Source organism: Scatophagus argus, chromosome 21, assembly GCF_020382885.2.
Source record: "Scatophagus argus isolate fScaArg1 chromosome 21, fScaArg1.pri, whole genome shotgun sequence".
In the NCBI taxonomy this organism is placed as follows: Eukaryota; Metazoa; Chordata; class Actinopteri; family Scatophagidae; genus Scatophagus; species Scatophagus argus.
This window is the reverse complement of record NC_058513.1, coordinates 13694793-13705149: the sequence shown is the minus strand read 5'-3', so window position 1 is coordinate 13705149 and position 10357 is coordinate 13694793. Positions and strand designations below refer to the sequence as shown.

At 41.8% G+C, this 10357-nt stretch overlaps 1 protein-coding gene across 1 annotated transcript in view; it reads left to right on the top strand.

Annotated features, from left to right (window-relative positions):
* The first annotated feature begins 216 nt into the window (after positions 1-216).
* Positions 217-10357, top strand: part of LOC124052468 (carbohydrate sulfotransferase 15-like) — a 32057-nt gene continuing 21916 nt past the window's right edge. Inside the window, exon 1 of the mRNA XM_046376747.1 lies at positions 217-422. The gene's annotated coding sequence lies outside the window, so the exon portion shown is untranslated. The remainder of the gene's footprint in view (positions 423-10357) is intronic.

The following is a 10357-nucleotide window of genomic DNA, read 5'->3' as shown; positions in this document are numbered from 1 at the left end:
GCTTGTATATGTAGAGATTAGCTCCTATTATGAAGGAATACACACACACACACACACACACACACACACACACACACACACACACACAGAGAGAGAGAGAGAGAGAGAGAGAGAGAGAGAGAGAGAGAGAGAGAGAGAGAGAGAGAGAGAGAGAGAGAGAGAGAGAGAGACTGACTCCCACCATTCATATCGGGGATCTTGAGAGAGGCTGTCACAGCGCAGAGAGTCTGGAACTTGTTCACACGCAACCGGCAGCGGAGCAAAACATCCTAAAAAATTATACAAAAAATTAATACGCGGCTTTATTAACAGCACTAACCCCGTGTGCGGTGACCGGAATGGGAATACAGGAGCCGGCAATGACAAGTTGTTTGATCCGGCTGGTCGTATGAGCACCGCAAGGCTCCAAGAAGAAACTCATGGTAGGTTTTATTTCACGCAGTAATATTTCTCTGGCGCTGTTCAGCCTTGTGTGTTTTGATTTATCTCAGTGCGTCCATTTCCTCACTTTTCTGTTCTTGGTTGCGAAATCTGCTATCGTCTCTTGTCGTTGAAGTTCATGTCCTCCCCTCGGTTTTTGGACTGTGTCCCTCTGATGCGAGAAATGGAAAAGTTTTTAAGGGAGGGGGAAGGTGGTGATCTGAGTGTGTGCGCCCTGTATTAAAACCGGAGACGTCGTCAATATAACGGGCTCCTTTCAGCGGAGAGGCGCCCGCTGCCCGTATAGAGAATGAATGGGTCACTATGTATTCTAATCTAACTCAAGAGTTCAGTCAGTTTTCTTCGGTTTTTAACAGGCAGAAAGAGCTGCCTGCTTGCAGCGTTAACAGCATGTCGTAGAAGAATATCGGGGAGATTATAATCATCATTAACTACTGTAAAATCTGATCACGTCGGGGATGCTTACTGTTCAGGACTAAACTATCCGGAATCACATTGTCACATTTCATCGATTATTTTGGCTTCCATTCATTAGATGCGTTGTTGAGCTCTTCAACTGTGAGAGGCAAAACAAAAGGATTTCCTGCTGACCAATGAGAGCAGGGGAAGAGTCTGAAGGGACGGAGTGGTCCTCTCCTCTCTTTTTCCTATACCTGAGACACCCAATAGACCGCAGCCTGCTGTGAGGCAAATACGGGACTTAGTGGGAATGTTGGCCAGATGGGTCACCAAGTGTGACGGAAAAATGTCTTCTGTTCTGCTTGATTTATTTAAAAATCAGCTTCAGGTGAATTTTTTGCTCTGTTGCACAGCCACCTTATCAGATGATCAGATGGTATGAAGAGCAGGGTGTACAAGATCTGAGGAGCCATCAAAGCACCTGCTAATTAAGCTTCCAGTTCACACCACAGTTTACTGATCAGGGCTTTTGCTTTTCTTAGCTGCTGCTGCTGCTGCATAGCATTTAAAAGCATCTCAGAACATAAACATCCACAGTGCAGCATGCTGTTACAATATGGCTTCATGTGAGGGCTGATAAGTTTGGGGTAATGGTTAAGACAAGCTCCTCAGGGCGCATCACATCACTTTTCCCTCCTCCCCCTCATTACTTTCAAGTTGAATAAGTTAATGTGCAGAGTAACACAAAGGTTTTTAATTACTGTTCTTGAACTTCCAATGAAGCACACTGTAGCCGCTTGCCTGAACATTAGCCATGAGAGCTTCAAACAGGAGGTAAACTAAATCAGAGAAAGAAACAGTCAAATGGGACAGAAAAGAAAAACCGCTACGGCAATTAATCAGTTGGATGACTTAATCGACAATTTAAATGTCTAAGTCTTTTATTTAAAAAAAAGAAAGCTTAATATTATCAGGTTCCAGCTTCTCAAATGTGAGGACTTTGTGCTTTTCTCCAATCTGTTTAATTGAAAAATAAATGCGTTGCGTTTTTGGACTTCAAACTGCACGAAGCAAAAATTATGTGCGCCTGTGCATACTCGAGATGTGCATTTTTCATATTCTTTTTTAAACGAATGATTAATTAAGCAAAAAACACTGAAAATAATTACTTGCAGCCTTGAAAAGCGCTTACAATTTCAAAGCATAGGCTAGGACGCGCATGCAGGCCTGATGTTTACAAGGCATAGCAATACATATATACACTCTGTGTGTGTGTTTGTGGGGGGGCAAATCAGGAGTGTGTAGCAGTGTGCCAGTGTGCTTACAAGTTGACACAGAGTCTGTGTGGGAAGCAGGGACGTAGGCGTAGTAAATGTAGTGGGGATTCTCTTTCTCGCTCCAATATGTTATTATACAGCGAGTGGGGTGGATGATTAGAATGATTTAAATGCCACGACAGGGTTTAATGTGCGTGGCCTCCAGCAGGCACTCTGTTTCGTCGGAGCTCATTTCATCTCTCCCTCCCCACCGCAGATTTCCACTGAGTGACTCGAGCAGTTTGATCAATTACTCCATCCGGGACAAGTTGGGCTATAATATTAGTAGCTGATCGTTGTTGATTTAGATGTGGCGTTAACTTCTGCCTCTGTAGCGGGTTGATGAAGTATCCATTTAAAAGAACTTAGAGTAAGTAAACAATGAATCATGCTGCAACACATTGTCTAATCTGCATGAGGAGCAGGGCTTTGTGTAAAGAGAAACAGAGTTATGAATGAACAATGTTTATGTCAGGATTTATCAATTATGATAAAGCAAGATGGCATTTTAACCAGACTTTGATTACATGTAAATTTGATCACAGCAGGAAGTGTGGCTTTCAGGGGGAATTTTCCATCTCTGGTTTTCATTAGACATTCCAGTGATAATGCATCTTTTAGTAATAGACCAGCGGTAGACTCTTAATTATTGCAATACAGACAAAGAGGGAATGTCTTTGTTATTGAAATCTTTGTCGAAGGTTTCTCAAGGGAAGGGGACTCAATTGAAATGGCTGAGGGGGTCTCGGGGAACTCAATTTAAATGGCCTTTTTAAAGCCACTTCATCATGAAAAGCGGAGAGGATTTGGCAGCAAACATGCACAGGACTGTTGCCCTTTTCAGATTCATGGATTTAAGGTCAGAAGACGCTGACAGTGATAAAACATATCCTCACGTTTGGAGAAATGTTGAACCACAGAGTGGATGAGTCAGAGGACGGAACACGTGTTTCTTCAAAGCGGTTTTGTCTTTTTAAACATTCGTTGCCATGTTGTTACAAGATGGTCTTTGTGTAATCTGCTGTGCGTTTATTGGGTCCAAATGAAGACTTCCATGGGAATCGTTCTGCCGCCCTGCATTTAATGTCACACAGAGTTAACACACTGGTGCTCTTGTTTAATTACATTGTTAATTTTCAGAGAGGAGAACGGCGTCTTTGATGTCATCCGTAAATCTGAGGAAATGTGCTTATTTGGAGATAGATGCTTGGTTTGTCAAGGCCCTGGCTGTATTGTGATTAATCAAAATTAACTAGAAATTGGAGGCAATGATAATTGTGCTGCATGGCATGACTGGCTGCCAACTTCCTTTGTCTCTTGTGAGAACACAGGCTTGTCTGGGACATTATGCACCAGACGGGGCAACAAAACTGCCTCAGAGCCTCAATGCCTCATCCCAAAAACCTCTGACCAGTCCTTCAGATACACCGCGTTACTTCATTTTCCCAGTGACTCACACATTCTGGCCGTGCTCTGATAACTCTGATCCCCCCCCTCCCTCTTCTTTGGGATACTGGTTCTTTTTCAGCCTGAGAGCCTGAAGCAGTACTCTGTGTTTCTCAAATGAAGCATTTGACCTCTCTTTTAGGGGTCTTTTATTTCAGTCACTGCTGCAGGAAGCTTAGTGTCAAGTGTGCATCAGGGGCTGCTCTGTGCAGCTCGACAGGGCTCCTCTGGGGCACAGGGCACACAGACTGTCCATATGGACCCTCAACCCATATGTGTGCTGGGAACATTTACAGCCTTTCCTAATACTTCTCTTCTTTGTATGTGCCACATTTTGGTTATCAAACATACATTAACAAATTGTGCTTGATGGCACAATACAGAATGTAGTCATTCTGCATCGCAGTCCTGCTGTTTGGGCATGTTTTAAAAACGGGATCAGATCTCGTCTCCATAGTCCCTTCGGGGCTTCAAGCGTATTGGTTAGTGCTGGAAAAATGAATCAACAGGAAATTAACTGGCAATATTTTTATAACCACTTAAGGGTTCGGATCATTTATAGAGCAATAATGCTTTACATTCATTGGTTACCACCAGGGCTGTGGCGACATACTTGATATGAATATTTATAAAGATTGTGTTGTCTTTGTTTCAATGTAAATTTATTTTTCAAAAGTTGATTGGACGAAACAAGCAATTTGAAGAAGTCACCTTGAGCTTTGGGAACCTGGGATAAAAATTTGTAATAAAAAAGTAAGTAATAAAAAAAAGCCACAATTGACATACAAATCAATAATGGAAAAAAATGTTCCTATCACAAGGAGGTTTAGTACTGCTGTTTAACAAACCGAAAGATGAACATCCTGAGATACATCTGCTTCATCAGTATGCAGACAGGGTTTTTACATCGACATAAACAAACCGACTGTCAGATGCTGTTTTGTTCTGTGTGTCTATTTAAAAGTTAAAGTCCTGAGCCATTCAGCAGCCTATCAAAACATGTCAGCTCTTAAAGATGCCATCTTTAGCTTCATGCCTGTCGCCAGTAACCCTTTCTTGCATAAATGTTTCATAGGCAGACTGCTGTGTTTGTGAGCTTGCTAGTGACAGCAGGCTCCAGTTTGAAGTCCAGACTGAAAGATCTGTACCAGAGTCAGTATACGGCTGCTTTCCAGCTGCGCTCCATTGCAGGAGTTGGCCTTAAGAAAATAACGGTGCACGCAGGAGCCCAGTGATGGATGGATCCTCCAATGAAGTTATGTTATGTATTCCTGATGAGAGTAGTGGGTCGCCGGACAGGATTTATGTGGCTGTGGAGGAACAACCACTCTAGAAGATGCTGTCTGTCTAAAGCAGCGGCCTGAGGCTATTTGTCATGGTGACTGATGGGCTCCCAGTGATTAAGCTAACATGCTGACACACATTAATCTGCTTTATCTCATAAATGACTCCCATGGAGGTTTTTTTCCCTCCAATGTTCTTGGCTTTAGTAAACAAGTGTGGCGGCATCTTGGATGCTTCATTCTCATTTCCATTTGTGGTCAATATTGTCACAGACGGGAAGGTCATTTTATTATTGCACACGGCACTTAGACATTTATAAGTTGTCAGATGTAAATATCATTCTATAAATTCAAACCATATACTATGCTGGTTTTCAGGTGCAGAAATGTTCCAACTGAAGTGTCATTTTCACAATTTTCATGATTTGTCTCTGTGTGTTAAATTACGCTTGAAAGTAAGGATGCGTGACATATATCTGGCACATACGTTATCGGGACTCATGTGCTCGTGACATCAAATTGCTGCATGTGTCTAGAGCCACTCGGTCACACAGTGTAGACCAGAGAGTCAAACGTGTGTCACCAGTGTGGAAGGTGAGGAGGAGAATATAATTGCAGTTTGTAAGACATATTCTGCAAGGGTTGAGAGAAGAGGGGAAAAAAGCATATGAATTTGAACTCCACAAGTCTTGTTAGACTTCTAGCCTCTCTTACCCTCAGAAGTGCAGAATCTACAGGTTACTGACTTTTTTAAACAATACAATTATGTGAAACTACTGATTATCTTATCGGCCTTGCCTATGAGAAGCAGCAAAATGGCCTTTTTTGGTAGCTCAATAAAGGTTATGCTGCATGTATGACTTGTAAAAATGACTTATGGGCACAGTGTGCAAGTAAAATTACAACATGCAGCTAATTTCTGATAATCATTCAAAAAACTAGGAGTCCCACATTCCACAGGGAGAGAAAGGTGAACAACATTGATAACTTTATCGGTACGACAGGCTATAAATGAATGTTTCTTTAAGAGTAGTGTAGCAGCAGCTCCTGAACAGGGCAGTGCCTAACGTGTGCGTGGCAGTGAATGTATAGTATAGGTTACAATGTCCGTAAATGCTGCAGCTTCTTGACACCAAGAAAAGTCTTGTCTGTTGTCTCCCCAACTGCTGGAAAAGTGAACAAAGTCTTTTCTTCTTTTTTAGTCTTTTCACATGCCTGTGCCATGTTATTGGCATATCTGCAGAACACTTTTCCACAATCATGTGCCACACTGTTTGTAATGTGGACATCGTGCTGGGATTTTGAGGTGCTGAGTAAGAAGGTAAATCTGGCATCCCGGAGTTGCTGTGTGCCACTGCCAAGTTGGGGGTCATTGCTTGTATTAATGACGCATGGGAAACCAAACTGGCTTTTATTTCCCTCACCATCTGTACCCAGTTGTGCTGTATAGATGGAGTCTGCCAAATGAGAGCAGCCCCCTTTTGCAGCTCCTAGTTTGATTTATGAGTCTGTGTTGTGTGGGGATAATATTATGCAGAGAAAATTGTGTTTACAATTAAGTAAGTATCTCTGTTTCCTAATCGCTTCATTATTAGCATTAAAACTGTTGAAAAACAATGTGTAACAATGTCCTCGTTTTTGTCTGTCGGTGAATGTTTTAGCTGCAAAAGGGCAATTACCGGTAAGTTAGTTGAAAACTCTTAGTGTCCGATTACCACGATTTGTGTCAAAATTTGTACTCTTTCTTGAAGTCATAACTAAGTCAAATCTTAACACAGATGTGTGCTATAGATTTAGATTCAGTATCAGTTATACTTTTTGAGGATATGATTCCCACCATGAAATCCCATAAAAATCCTAGGAAAAAAGTTTTCATCAGTACCAAAGTAATCCAGTAATTCCTCTTACAAGTGCTAAAAGCTAATATGTCATACAGTGTCAAAATTTGAAAGAAAGAAAATACACATATTATTCAGTTTAGTAATCTTTGTTTCGGAAGACCTATTTTATTATTTAGGTATGAAGACATGTTGGTAAATGAAGGTGAGGAAAGGCAGATGAGCTGTCGATGATGCACCGCAGTCCTCCTGAGTTAAGCTTAAATCAAAAAGAAATCATTAAATTACAGAGAGGTTGTGCATCCAGATTTCTGTACTACAGAATTTTTTTCCCATCCAATTTCCATATGTATTCTTTAATTAAACACAGAGAGATTTCCAGAGAGAAAAACAGATATTCATGATTCTGTTTTTATACACGACTTTTAAAATCTATATTTAGACAGCCGCAGGGTCATGGATGCTTTCACGTGTTGCCATGGAATCCCTTAGGTTAGCAGAAAGACCCAGTATTAGTGGTTGTGTTTGTGTGTGTGTGTGTGTGTGTATGTGTGTGTAGACTGTATCTGTCTTCCACATGTCACTCTAATGGGCCTCAACACAGACCTGCAGGGACCTCAACAATGTACAGCACCGGGGAGAGATGTGTTCACTTTCCAATTACCTCCAGCTACTCCTTTCAAATGAGCAACTGTGAAACCTTTCAATACCACAGATATTTCTCCTGCTTTTTTTCCCCCCTCCAATTTCTGTTTACCTCATCTTCCAAGTGATGGAGCCGAACATATGGCTTAGGTGCTGATTGTGAGTGCAAGCGGCAGTGGGCCTCCCGGGACTCATTTAACCAAAGCAAGAGGCGGTATCTTTAACTAGCTGAGACCAGTAAACAAAAAACTAGCATGCACTTGCCACCTCGATGCACGTCTGTTTGAGTTCAAAGGTCAACATCGAGTTCTGTTTACCAGACCGCCTCAAAATGTCTGGCAGAAGCGTTAGAAGTACCTGAATGACTGTTTGCATTTTTCGGGCCCTTTAGGCAGCGAGGAGACGCACTCCGACCTGGCCTGGGTCACAGGGAATTTGCACAAATGTTGTTTTCATCGCTGCAGCTACCATTTTGTGGGATTATCCCTGCAAAGTTAATTTGGTACTGGAGTTTCATATCTGTGCAGGCAGCCGCTGTATGTATGAACCTTTGGGGAACCATAGAAATTTTTACTCTGTGCAAGATGGATGTGCTGTTGTAGTTAAAACATCTCTCACCCCTTCCTCCATTTATCAGGATGTGGTCAAGCAGGTAGAGCTGTGATTAAACTTTTCTGGAGGGGGGCAGGGGGTCCAATCTACTTCCAAAGCATACTGAACAAGGCAGATGTATTATTCTGATTTATGCTAAACCTGACTCTCAAATTACAGCGCGAGTGATCCCTCTGTGAGAGAAGTGGAACATACTGGCAACCCTTAAAAATTAAGATACCATGCAATTAATCCTCCATATTAAAAGGAGACCTTCTTATGCTCACCCTTAATTTGAAGAATTAACCTAGCCTGCCTGTCTGTTAAGCCCGCAGAATTTGTTTGAGTCTTCATTATTGTGAAGTCACATGCATAATGTAGCAGGGAAAAGACAAAACGCAGCATCTTATAAGCTGAAAATCCACAGACCAAGTTAATATTATGGATCCGCTGGGACGCCCCTGAGTAGCCTCCCTAAAACTGTCTGCATCAAGCCCACTCCGGGCCGACGGAGCAGTCAGCCAGCCGACTCAGTAATAGCCTACGTTTTTGTTAATTCGCACGTTTTCTTGGCAGTCACAGGCTAACACTCAGTCCATGCACATATCCCCCATCCAGCAGGAGGCTCAGCACAGTTAGAGACGAACAGCTGACTGTTAACTAGGTGTGAAACGCTACTGCACAGGATTACTATACATCTTCCCAGAAAACCTTAAGAAAGCAGGGAATTAAAGACGGAACAGGGAGCTGCCTTGGGGGAGGGGAAATCACAGCCTGTGGTGATTCTCCTCATCATCGCGCACAGTCACAGATGCAAAGCCGTACTGTTTAATAACCTGGCTGACTTTTCACAGTTCACTGAGTGGAGGTGGTGCCTTGTTGGGCGTCTACAGAATCCAAGTTGCGTCTGCAGCGAAAAAGCTGAATTTCGGCGATTGCGGCAAGTCACTCCTGGAAACCTCACAACAGCAGGATTTAACAAAGACGGTGGTTTGTTTTTTGAGACAGACTCAATTTTTCTTCCAGCTTTAGTCATAGTCTGATTAGTAAACAAGTTCATTTGACGCAAGCTGGGGAAAAAAGCAGAGCAGCTTTACTGGAAAGACAGTTTCTCTCGAGCCTCATCTGAGTTAACAAATGAGTTAACAAATGAAACTCTGCTGAGTTTCCTTACTTGGCTGTCCAGTCCTCATTGACATAAGTTTGTATACGAGTCTGGGGTATCATTATCATCATCATCATCATCATTATCATCATCACAATCATCAACATCATCTGTCTCCTGGGCAACCGCTGGAGGTTTTAAAATATGTGCGTCTACTGAGAACAGTGAATTATAAGCAGCGTGAAACATCCCAGGTGTCCCTTTCATTCTGTAGACATAAACTCTACCTGTTATAAATTCATCACACAACCAACGTGTTAACCTAAAGTATTACATGTGGCAGCGAGATGTAATTTGGAAATTTTATATCATCACATCGCTGCAGCTAACAATCAGTAATCTGTTTGCAAATAAGGCTCAAATGTGATAGATTTAAAACAATTAAGCTATAATTTATAATTTACTGGAATCCGCCAACCTGGAGCCATCGAAAAATAAGTTAGCACTGAGAATAATGTGAGTACTGTCGGACGGAAAACTAATCTACTTCCTCTATTGTTACTGCGAAAAAAACAACAGGGTCCCCCAAGTGGCTGCCAGAAAATTCAAAGGGTTTGCAAAATGTTAACAGAAATAACAGGAAATCAGGTGTTTTTTAAATAAAACTGAAGTGAATTTCTTGGAAGCTTCACCTCCTCAAGCCTCTAAAAATATTCCAAAAAAAAAAGTGAGAAGCAACAATTCTTTGGAAAAACTGGTTACAGGCAGCAATGATGGGTCACAATTAGACAGCTTTGTTTTAAATGAATGCGAGCCAAGAAGTTTCCAAACCACTGTCTGTAAGCGATTTTTCATTCCAATGGCATCCAAATGACTCGCAGTGGGATGCATGTTTGCAAAATGTTTCTGGCCACTCAACCTTCGATGTTTACTGTTAGCGCCTTCTGTTGAGAGGAAAGAAAAAAAAATCGCCGCACTTAGATCTGTGTCCTGAATTTCTCCACTTTACTGGCCCTCGTGATCCCACTGAATGTTTACCAGAATAAATACTGTATTTATATGTTGCACAGATGTGCCATAAAGGCACATTTTAGTAGCGGTTTACCAAACTGAACTTCAATATGATGCCAGAGCACAGAAGTGTTTTCAGATGTGTCCAACTAATTTTACGGGTGTCAATGGGCAATAACATATGGATGAAAAATGACTCTACAACAGCAATATTGTTTTAAATGTAAATATAGTCTTTAAAGTCAAACATAACATTTTTTCTTCAACTGCTACGGTTTTCCC